Below are 12,226 nucleotides of genomic sequence, written 5' to 3'. Positions count from 1 at the left end.
TGTCAGAGTGACCCTAAAAGTCAGTGGACCTGGAGGGCCCAAAACCCTCCCCAAGGATACATGGTGGACTCAGTCAACGGCAAGTTCAAACTGCGGTTTATTAAAGACAATACCAACAAGGATCAGCACAGGAACAGGAAAAATCCATGCACATCACGCTCTTGCTCGGCTCGCAAGCCAGTTTTTTTGCAATATGTCATCTGCATGACTTCCCAACTTGGGCCCTTCTTCAGGAATCCTATTGGGCAAACTGATTGGATATCGAATATTCTAGCACCTGTAGTGGATAGTATAGATGTTATTCTACTGGCACGTCACATATTAGGTGGCTGGCCTGGTCCATCCCCAAGTCACTACTATAACAAAGTTGCAGTGTGGTGGACTTAACATTGGTTCTTGCCCATTGCTACCCATCCCTAGAATACTAAACTGTGGTTGGCTAGAGCTGACGTCCCCAGGAGAGGGACCTGCAAGGGTTTTCATCTCTCTATGGACCTCTTCAAGGGTATACGAATGACTATGTGTCCGTATTATAACTTGTGTAAACCACCTTATTTCATGAGAGTGCTCTCCAGATAGGTGCAACACTTGTTGCATATTGTTGCATACTTGTTGCTGTCTGTGCATGGCAGCCTGGGACCAGTGCTCCTTTCCCACCACTGCTCGCTGTCTATTATCTGCTTCGGCTGTGTTCCTGTTCAGAAACCACAAATTTTAGCTGCGCAGCTCTGAATAATGTGGATTTATTAGTCTTTTCTGCAGCTGGTCCTTTTGTCATCTTGGGAGTGGAATGTCATCCGTATCTCTTGGCCTTGGCTGAAGGTCCTGTCTCACACACCTTGCTCTCTGTCCAACCTGAATCAGCTCAGCTCATCTCTTACTCTGAGGCCTGGAGCCTACTGTAATTTTCCTAAACCTCATAATGTGGTTTCTACAGTGTCCATACTATTCTACATTTCCAAAGTCACACTTGGTTCTGTCAGGTCCCATAGGTGCACCTGCAGTTCCATAGTGTTATTTGCGTGTAAGAATCTGAAATTTTGCTCAGTATCTCTTGTGCCTTGCGGTTTCTGCATTGCTGCATTTGGCTATTGGCACAATAATAAAAGAAATGACAGTATGTATGTGTATCTGTAACTATACAACTGTTTGCTTGTGTTCGAGTGTGTTTATGTCCCAAAGTGCAGATGGCTTGTGTGCTTCATGTCTATCGCTGCTATGTTGTGGTATCTCTAACAAAGTCAGCAACATGGCTTCTTGGTGCTTAGTCCAGGATGTCAACAGAGGTGTCCCTGTTCATGGCCTGTGGCTCTTCATCCACACAGGGATAGGTCTGCATCATCCCTGGTTTGTAGGGCTGGCTGACTGGATACTTCTTGACCTACTTGTCGATCATGGATCCGTTTGGAATTCATCCAAAATAGAATGGGTGATTGCAGTGTTTTCTGGCCTTCTTCATTGACATGAATTTAGTAGGAGGGGGAGTGGGTGGTAAGCTTATAGTCTGTGAACTTTGAACCTGCTGCATGGATGTCTGATTTTTTTTAATGTAAAGAATGTGCATAATACTTTAATTTATGTTCAAGGAGGAATTATTAATAACTTCCATACACTGCTGTAACATTATGACATATTTTGATTTAGAAAAAACATTGAAATTCAGTGAAAAACGTTGTTAAAGGGACTTCATGGTTCAGTTACACTAATTAAAAGCTTTGAAATTCCAAGAAAAATCTTTGTTAATAATAATACATTTATTGTGAATTAGTTCAAATTTGAACTTTACACAAACAATACAAAATACAAATAATATAAATCTTTGTTATGGGGACGTTACGGTTATAAGCAAAATTGAAAAACCCAAGAAATGTGCCAGTTATGGTAAGCTATGCAACCATAAATCATGGCACCACCGTGGCACTCGTGCACCACTAAGAAACCCAGGACATCAAAGATGACCTCAAAAATGGCATCATTGATGACATCACGTATGTCATCACATAGTATATGAATTTTGATGAAAAGTCCCTTTAAGGAGTTCTGTTTACAATGTTGCTAGAAACATATGAAGGGTATTTGAGAGATAGCTCATGAACTATGCCATGTATCAATAAAAATGCTTATTTCATGCAAAAAGTTATATTGAAGTGTTGTTGTGCACTCAAAGGACTTTGGGCATGTGACACTTTCCAATACAGAAATTAAAGTTAAGTAAAGTTGTTCATACAGCAATGTAATAGTACATACACATAGGCAATGGCTGCAACATGGAACATTGCAGTACAGTATTTTTGATATGGTAATATTGGCAAGTAGAATCATACATTCAAGACAATCAAAATCTTGACTAATGTTAAACTTCGAATTACCAGCTAATAATACAAGAATTAGTCCACACATGTATTAGTACAAAAATTACATATGAAGAGCATAAATGCATACAAATCTGAGACACATACAGGGAAACTCTACTAAGGAGGAAAGACAGACCATGACCAGAAAATGACAATAAGATTATAGTTCATCATCATGTATACAAATTAATTGTCTGTTTGGGGCCTGCATATTGTCCCATCTATGTGCACCATGAGACCAGACCAAACCCTAAAGAAAGTACCGTAACAACATTTGACAAGGTTAACGTCTAGATATACAACAGGTTTAGAATTTTAAAATTCTCACTGTCGCTGAACAAAAACAACCAGCGATCATCAGTGATGTCATCAATTATGCCATTTGTGATGTCATATTTGATGTCCTAGGTTTTAGTCTTAGCAGTGCACAATACCTATAACTATAACTTCCCTTTAACAAAGTTTTTTTTCTCTGATTTGCATAGGTTTTTCTTAGTAAAACTTAACCATAATGCCCGTTTAACAAAGTGTGTACAATGAATATAAATATATAGATGTATCTCACGCTCTCTCTCTCGTTCTATCTAGCCCCCTACCTCACCAATGTGGTCTGGTCTCAACCAGTGTTTGCGATACAGCCCTCAGCAGGCTCTCTGATTTCTCATCTCATCCCTGCCTTTTGGTAGTGTGCTCTCTGCCACCAATTGCAATGTAGTGGGAGGAGTTTTCTTAGAGTACTTGGCTAGCCCGGTTGTTAACTAAAGGGCATAATTGATTAGTCCATGCTTTCCACTTCACTTTGAGTGGTGATTGATTGGTTATGCCCCCTTCCAAGATGTGTATTCCCATCAATTTCCCATTACCTAATAACCCTTCTCTGCTGGGTAAACTTGTTATTTCTCTGCAGGTGATTGGGCCTAATTGGTACATGTATGGCAGTGTACGATGGCTCAGAAAGCCTCTCTGTAATTTTGTCAGACAGAAGTGAAGTTGTGTTGGTATGTCTCAGTGGCAAAAGTTCCTCGGTCATGCTGTTCTAGTGCTGTACCATGATGTTCTCCGACAGCATTAAGAATGCATGTGTTTCTCACCACAAGCTCACGTTAGGATCCAGCAATGTTCTTGACTATAGTCAGGATCAGTATCAACGTGCCTGAATATCTGTTTTTCTCCCTCTCTCTTTGGTAGCAAACAGCAGTGTGTCTGAACGCTGTTTGTGATGAACCTATGTTACAGGGTAAATGAACCATAGCCACTCTCTACAAAGACTAGGTGTGGATGGATTGCTGTTTAAACACAGTTTATTATAATTATTTTTGCTATTGTGGGATATATTGACCCACTCAGCTGTGCTTCACCACATCACTTTGCTGCATTGGTAAAATAAACAACAAAATGGCTGTGCTGACTCCTGTGCGCGCCAGGATCTCAAAATTGTGTTTTTACAACCACCAAAAAAATGGCTGCACCACCCTGCCACACACATTTCAGTTGGGGGGGGCAGAATACACACTGCAGGAATGTGCCAGTGTGCTCTGCAACATTTAACATGGAATTAAGAAAATAGGCAGCATTGCTTTGCTGAAAACCCCAAAATTTCCTTTCAAAATTAAACCTTTTTCACTCTTTGTAAAAGCTAATTTGATACTAAATCCATCCATTTAATATGAAACTGCTGTGATTGAAAAGGTCCTGCCATGCCCAGGAGAAGTCATTGGGCCTCATTACGACCCTGGCGTTAACCATGGCGCTATTAGCGCCATGGTTGACGCCGGTATTTTACCAACTCCGCCATGGTGAATGGCGGAATTACCGCCCCATTCCAAGGTTGGCGGGGCGGTAATTCCCCATTCACCATTGGCCGTTCCCCATTCCCATTTTTGCCCCCATAGGGCTCAATGGGAATGGGAAATGTGGTAAATACGGTACCACACATTGCGGTACCGTAATTACCTCAAAAGTCCCTTTGCGGGTTCCTTCCTTAACGGCTGGTAGGTCGGGAACCGCAAAGGGACCTCATAATTAGGCGGTAAGGGTTTAACAGCGCCAACACCTTTTACGGCGCCATTAACCCCTTACCGCTTGGATCATAGTGAGGCCCATTGTGTCTTAGAAAAACCAGGCCTAATTCCGAATGACAGGCCCAGTCAAAAGTAACTTTGGAAAAAGTAACCAAGAACTCTGCTTTTACTTGCACAGGAAAGCATGTGTATTTCTCCACAATGTATCAAACACCAGCTGTCTTAAAAAGAACTTTAACTATCTGAGCCTGGTCAGTTTCATATCCAAGTGTTCAGATAAAACTCATGCATTCAAAGAAAAATGACTTTAGCTGCAAGGACATTGTGGAAATCTGAGTGAGCTGCCCAAAACCGAATTAAAGAAAGAAATGTTACTTACAAAATAAGAAAATACAAATGCCTGTGTTTCAAAACAGTACACTGGTGAATAAAAGTTTTACTTGTCTTTAGAAATGCAAAGGGATTTATTACTGGTGAGAATATATTACATGTGTTATTTGATGTAACAGGCTTATTCAATTCTGGGTTTGGGATCAAAAGTGAAAGATGTTAAACCCAGGGTGGCTTGAGTTACAAAGTTGACAAACAGGTTCTGCCAAGGGGGTGGGGTGTCTCTCTCAGCAGACCCTGCCAACTCCCTGATAATTATAGGGTGGGACAGACTTTCATCTCTGTTGGCATTCAGGACAATGCAGCTCCCCAGGAAAGGAAGCCAGACGTATCAAAGACCATAAAACTTCATTCAGGCTGAAGCAACCCCTATCCTGCTTGAAAGGAAATGCCAGTTGGTGTCAGCTGGGAAGAAAAAAATTACAGACAATGACTCCCATTTGTTCTTAAGAGTTTTTTTTACAAAGAACTTTAAAAGATTTGTATCTCAGCTACCAAAATTGGTAAACATGTGGAATGTTCACAGCATAAAAGTGGAATTTCGGCCTGTATTTTAAAACTTGGTAGAATGTCTTGACACACTCTGGTCATAAATGGTGATATATGTTCTATTACAAGAAAAGTATCCATGTTGCAAACATAACATTTTGTACATTCATCCCTGGGGATAATTCACATCTGTGTACAAAGCTGGGGAATTTTAGGCCAAATCTTTCATGTTTAAAATTACCAAAATGTATGAGAAAGGCGAGACCAGGTACCACAGACTTGAGGTTTGGATTGAAATGTGACACACAAAATATGTAACCTGTGTATCTGCTTTACTAAGAGGTTACAACTGCATAAATATCTGTTTGTGGCAAAAATAGATTTTAGTTTCAGTATCTATGAGAGGTTTCTAGACACTGTACAAATCACCTCATAAACCTGATATCACTTTTCTGATATCCAACCAACTACAAGCAAGGCGGAAACTATCCCCTTGCCCAATCCTATTGTTAGGGGTGTGTGTAGTTAAACCTGCCCCTGTCATATACTGTGATGATGTCATTAGGCCTTATAAATAAGGGTCCCTGACAAAACACAGGGACACACTGATTCCTGACTGATTCCTGATTTGCTGCCCGGCGTCCTATCTGTTCCTGTCTTCTTGCAATTATCCATCTAGAATCCAGATCCCAACCACAAGGCCAAACCTTGCTGATCCTGCTTCAGCTAGGCCTCAATTTTTAATGATCCCAATAACCAAAGGGAGGCTGTGGTGTTTTGGGAAACCATCCTGAATTTAACCTGGCTTGCTGCTCACTAAATGCATGCCTGCTGCAACCCTGCCGTCCAGCTGATCTGTAGTATCCAGTAACCAGAAGTGCCAGTCCAGTCCAGTGCCCTCTGATGACCGAACTGCCCAGCTGTCTCTCCAGGAGCTTTGTTTTGTCATGTACAGAACGTTTGACTGTCCAATATCCTAAACTAAAGTGGACTGTGATTATCAATAGGAACCATAGAAAACCATAGCATACCTTGCCTTGTCCTATTCCAATCTCTAAACCATCCTATCCTTACCTTAATAACTTGTAAAATTGTCAGAATCATTATTGCAACCCTATCATTGATTTGTATTACTAGCGCCACCTCTGTAATAATTCTATATAAATCCTAAACTATCAATCCTATTTCGAGTGATCAGGCTGGTTCCACCAGGGCAGGCGCTGGGGAACTGGGGTTGAATTCATGGATCAACCCTAGAGCTTACTATGTCCCTCTTTGGTATTCTAGTCTGAATGTTCTAGTATAGAGTAAAACTGTTCTTTTCCACAATGAGTTTCATTCCTTTTTCATGGCACGATTTTTTCAAAAATGCACCTCATACTATCTTGCATATCTCCCTCAGTTTAATAGCTAGAGGCTTCATTTCACTTCCAGATTGTACCTAAATCAGTGAATTTCACCCGTTTTTATTAGAAACCGTCTGGTTAATTTCAGGGGGGAATTTTACATGTGTTATTTCAAATGTAAATAGTTTTAAACCTTCCATTCAATTTCAAATTGTATGATTTTGCTCAATCTATTGCTTATGTTTGCTAGTATCTTGCCAATGTTGCTCCAGTAAATAATTGTACTTATTTAAGGATTTTTGCACACATTCATTGTTTTATTCAGCCATTTCCGGGTGTCATTTTAACATTGCAAGGGTTTCAAATCCGTTTTTAACTCTCATGCAGGGAGGGAAGGTTGGATTTGAATTTTGTTTCCAATTCCTTATTCCTGATTACCTGCTGCTTCTATATATCCATGCAGACTTGATTATTTGTGGGTTGAGGGAACATTGCAAGGGGGAAATCCTAACTTGAATGCTATCTTTCCCAAAATCAAAAGTGTTTATATTCTCTGGTGTTTTCTATCTGTGTTGCTGAAGGGTTAGTTTAAGTGCATTGTACATTTTTATTATCACCCCATTGGTGATTGCTGCCCCATATTAAAAATTGTACGATTTCTTTTGAATTTCTAAATAAAGAAATAAATATATATTACCTTTACCGACCAGCCTGGTCCTGGTTCATTGTGACCCTGGGTATTTGAAAAAGGGGTGTGATATGAGTGGTCTATCATCTCAATATTGAATCTAATCTAACATAAGCATTTCAATTGCGCGTTGCATACTGGACCGAGACTAAGGTGTGCGTGGCCTGATTGAAATCCTTAACACTATGTAAAAAAATATTGAAATTTTTGTGCAAATATACAATTAGCACATGACAAAATGATGTAGTGAGTAAGGGCTAATGTAGTAAATGTGTGTTTCATGTGCACTGTAGGACTATTTAGACCAAGCCTGGAATTATCGGGTCAATTCATAGATTTCTGCGCAGAAGTAGCGCACGCACCTGGCGCAGAGTGGGAGTGTGCGCCATGTGTGCACCAGGGCACAGCACAAAACAGCATTTTGGTGCACTGTGTATTCAAGCAGCAAAAATCCAGCAGTGCCAGTAACGCCCCGAAGAACACCTTGTGCGGCAGAAAAAGCCATAGAAATCCCCAATACGACGCAAAGGGCTGTGCTAACCCCGGACCAGCATACAGCACGCCTACACTGTAATCACGTGAAAAACAGCGCCTACCCCGCTCACTAGCCAACTAGAATGAAAATCTACCCGCGCACCCCCTTGAATATGCGTATCCCTGCTTGCACCAGCTAAAATACATCTCCTTGAATATGTGTTCCCCGCTCGCGCCAGCCAAAACGCGTGAAAACCCCTCGTGCACCCCCTTGAATATGCGTACCCCGCTCCGCGCAAGCCGAATCACGTGAAATGGGCCTATTGTAACCCTGCGAATATGCGTACCCCGTTCACCCCAGCCAAATCGTGTGAAAATCTACCCATGCACTACCTTGAATACGCATTCCCCGCTCGGGGAAAAAAAAAATTGCGTGATAAGTGCCTGCGGTACCCCCATGAACTTGTGTACCTAACGCGTGCCTGCCGAATTGCGCGAAAAATGTCTTGCATGCTGGCAGCACCCGTGCACACACCCTGTAGGAAGACCACACCACAGGGGACACCCCCATCACCCGTGATCATGGCCGCAGGCAGCCCACACCACAAGGGATCCCCCCATCACCCCTGACCATGTCCGCAGGCAGCCCACACCACAAGGGATCCCCCATCACCCCTGAGCATGTCCGCAGGCAGCCCACACCACAGGGGACCCCCATCACCCCTGGCCATGGCCACAGGCAACCCACACTACAAGGGACCCCCATTACCCGTGACCATGGCCGCAGGCAGCCAACGCCTGGACCTAAAGTCCTCCCAGCGCTTCAGGACACCATGGTAATCATGGAATGACACCACCACTGTGTTGATGGCATCCACAATGTCCGACCAGATCCCCCTCCGACCTTCCTTGTCGAGGCACGATGACGAGAAGAGTGCATCATGATGCCCCAGGACTTGCTCCACCAGGATGCCAACTTCATTGGCAGTGAAGCTGGCAGCCCCCTGCCTCTCTGGGTGGGGGTTGCCACTAGCCCCAGATGGTGTTTGGTCTGACATGGCAACCCCCGAGGCAGGTGTGGGTGGGCAACTGAGTTCTGGGGTTGATCTGTGGAGCGATGGTACAGCAGTCGGCAGTGTTCTGTATCAGCAGAGGTGGTCGCAGCAAGAGGACCTCTGGCAATGTCTTCTGTGCAGGCACCAAATGGCAGGGCAGGTTGGCAGCAGGCTGGCTGGCAGCAGCAGATGGTGTGTAGGAGGCTGCTTGGGGCAGGTAATTGGCATTCAGTGCAGGAGCGTGGTCTTCTGTGTGTAGTCACGTGGCTAGCTTGATGCACGGTGACTGTGCATGTGAAAAAACAGCAAGTTAGCGTGAAATTCACAGAAAGGCCCTTAGCGCGTAAGCGCGTAAGTGACGTGACGTGTGTGGGTGTTGCCTTTGGCACGGGTTAAAGGTATGCGTAGGACAGCAGTTTGCTGTACGTGCTTTTCGTGGAGACCGATGCATGTGCTTTTTCTACTTGTGGGTTCACACACGACATCTTCACAACGCTTAGAGTTCGTACTTCTTGTTTTGTCAGGAGAGTTGCCTACGCACACACGCGTGTGTGTTTTTCTTTTCATTGCAAGGCAGACGGTGAGTCGTGCACGCTTATTTTTCCCACTGTGGTTTCTCCTGTGTGCTGTGTACCCCATTTTCGAGGTCAGAATAGCCTGCGTGTTCCACGCATATGCTTTTGTTGTGTCCCTGGGTGCCATGGCATTCTACAGGAGGTTTATTCCATGCACGTGGGCTACTGGGGGTTGCATGCACATTTGTTTTGTTTTTTTGGGGTGCCTGAGCATTGCGTGACCCGTCTTTTTTCACCAGGGGCCACAGACAGCCTCGCAGGAGCACAGGGGTGCGTCTACCATCACGTATCCATCCCCCTACAACCCAGTTGCCCACCACCAGAGAAAGATGAACTCAATCCGCAGAAGGAAATCGCTGTAGAGTACATCGATCAGGGGCTAATCCAGGGAGTGGGAGGGATGCCGGATTATGACGCAATGTCCGGTGAGTGTTGATGCGTGTGTGTCCATGTGTGTTTGCTTGTGTGATGTGTTGTGATTGTCTGCCAGTACAGGCTCTGTATTCATGAGTGCCATTTCCGACACATGCAATGGTTGACTGATGCATGCTTTTCATGATGCAGTCTGCATGCAGGCCATGTGCTGCACACAGGGGCAGTCATCATCACCACATATGCACCCTACTTACATGCAAGTCACTTGGCTGCCTCTCCTGTCCATGTTCAAGCTCACTGACATGTTTGCATTTAGCCTGTGGTGTTGTTCCACTCAACACTCAGTTTATGTCGTCACATGACTGACGGCTATGTGAGGTCACCCTACAAGCTGCTCCTCCTCACGGGCATGCTTCCTTGCCTTTCAACCACCCTGCAGCTCACTGTCTCCATGGTACTGGTGATTTCCGTGTTGGACTACTGCAATGGCCTGTTCCCCTTTCCTGTGTACATGCACACTTCCCTGTGCAACCCTGCCAAACCTGTACTGTGGGGTACATCCTTTGTCCTTAATGCAGGGTGTCTCACTTGGACCGCGCAGATAGCACAGGTTCAGAGTGGACAAGAGTGTTCATTCATGGACCATTGCATTCCCTGCAAGCCCCTATGGGTCCGTGGCAGGCTACTCATTGTACTACATCTCTGGTATTTTATAATGGTATTTACTCATCCATATCATGCTCACTCAGGGTCACTTCCTCATCACGCACATGTTTAGGGTGTCCTTGTCTGTGTCGAGCACAGGCCTCCCTCTGTTACAGCCACCCTGCCTCTAGTCAACCGGTGTTGTGGCTTCTGCCTGCATAGATGTACTTGTGATGGTTCCTCGTGTGTCCTGCTTTCTGTCCCCCTCTCATCTGTTATAGTCTCGCTTGACTGAGATGATACAATTGACACCTGCCAACACTGTCTGCAACTTCACAGTACTCTGGTCAGCCATTCAGAGCTATGCACTGCCTCCCTGCCATTCCCCGGGGACGGGGCGTGGGGGGTTCACTGCATCCCTACATCCCAGTGCCAACACTTTGCATATGATGACTGCCCTTGCCCTTGCAGTGCCGTCATGTCACTAGATTTTATGTTTTTTGTTATGTTGATAGTTGAGGATGTATACATGTGCTGCACTGCACCCACACACTTCTGAGCCCTGTTTCACCCTTCAACATGACTATTCACTTGTGTGATGTGAAAGTGACCTGGCATGTATGTATCCATGTGCCTCCCTTCACTGTATTTCAATGCACTTGCGTTGTTGCATCCTTGGACACGTGTACTTTATTTTGTTGTAGTGCATGTTGACATGTATTTCAAATGTGTCATGGACAGTTCTATTTGACTTACTGCTGTGGCTATTTGGGAACTGTGCCATGGCTATGCTACGTGCCATGTCTCTGTTGCCACCTGTAATTTTCAGCTAAGAAATATGCCTGCCAGAAGGTTGTGTGTGATGCAGGTGATATGCAACATGCAGTACATGTGTGGGTTTCACATTTGACACGCATCCATGTCTGCTTTCAGGATAGCCTTCCATTTCATTGCCACTGCATGCATGCCAGAGTTTGTGTCATGTGTGACATGGCTGCCTCATGTGTTGGCTGTCAATATTGTGCTGTCTATGTGTGTGTTATGTGCTGCTGACATGTGCGCTCATGTGTTTTTTTATTTTGTTACAGGTGATGAGGCACCAGAAGCAGAGGAGGAGGAGATGGCAGACAGGGTGGAGGGTTCAGGTCAACAACCATGCACCAGTGATCGTTGTAGGTTGATTGGCCGCAATGGTGCTCCCGGCCATCCTGTCCAGGCCTGCCTCTGGGTATGGCTCTGAGGATCTCTTTGACTCTGATGTTGAATCGGTTGCTCATCAATCTGTGCCGTTGACAGTGGGTGAGTCTACAGTGGATACTTTTCTGTCCGTCACACCTACAGTGGGGGTTGAGCCCTCAAGGGGCCAGTCAGTCTTCTGTGGTGGTTACGGGTGCAGGATAACGCTCCAGAACAGTTGCTCCTGTTCCTGGGGCAGCAGATCGACTGAGGAATGCAGTTCTGCAGCCACAGGCAGTGCCAGCACAGCAAAGACTATGTATCCTTGGGTCCAACAGGTGTGGTGTCTACCAACATGGTGGCTGTGTGCCACCAGGGAATGTATGCCATTGTGCAGCAACAGGGGGGAGCGATTGAGATGTTGACTCAAGGCATGGAACATGCGGCCGATTCCATTCTCCCCCCTGATAGGCAGGTGGAGCTCCAGCAGCAGGCATTTCCAGTCCACAAGCTGCTCATTCAGGCTTGGTACGGAGGCTTCCAACACGTCCCGCCAGGTTGAACTGGTGGCTCTGCGCTCAGCTATTTCTGCTGAGGCATAGGCCCACAGGGAAACCCTGCGGGAAGATAACACCTCC

The sequence above is a fragment of the Ambystoma mexicanum genome, chromosome 11, assembly GCF_040938575.1.
Source record: "Ambystoma mexicanum isolate Mex_15411 chromosome 11, UKY_AmexF1_1, whole genome shotgun sequence".
Taxonomy (NCBI): domain Eukaryota; kingdom Metazoa; phylum Chordata; class Amphibia; order Caudata; family Ambystomatidae; genus Ambystoma; species Ambystoma mexicanum.
This window is presented reverse-complemented; position numbering follows the sequence as displayed.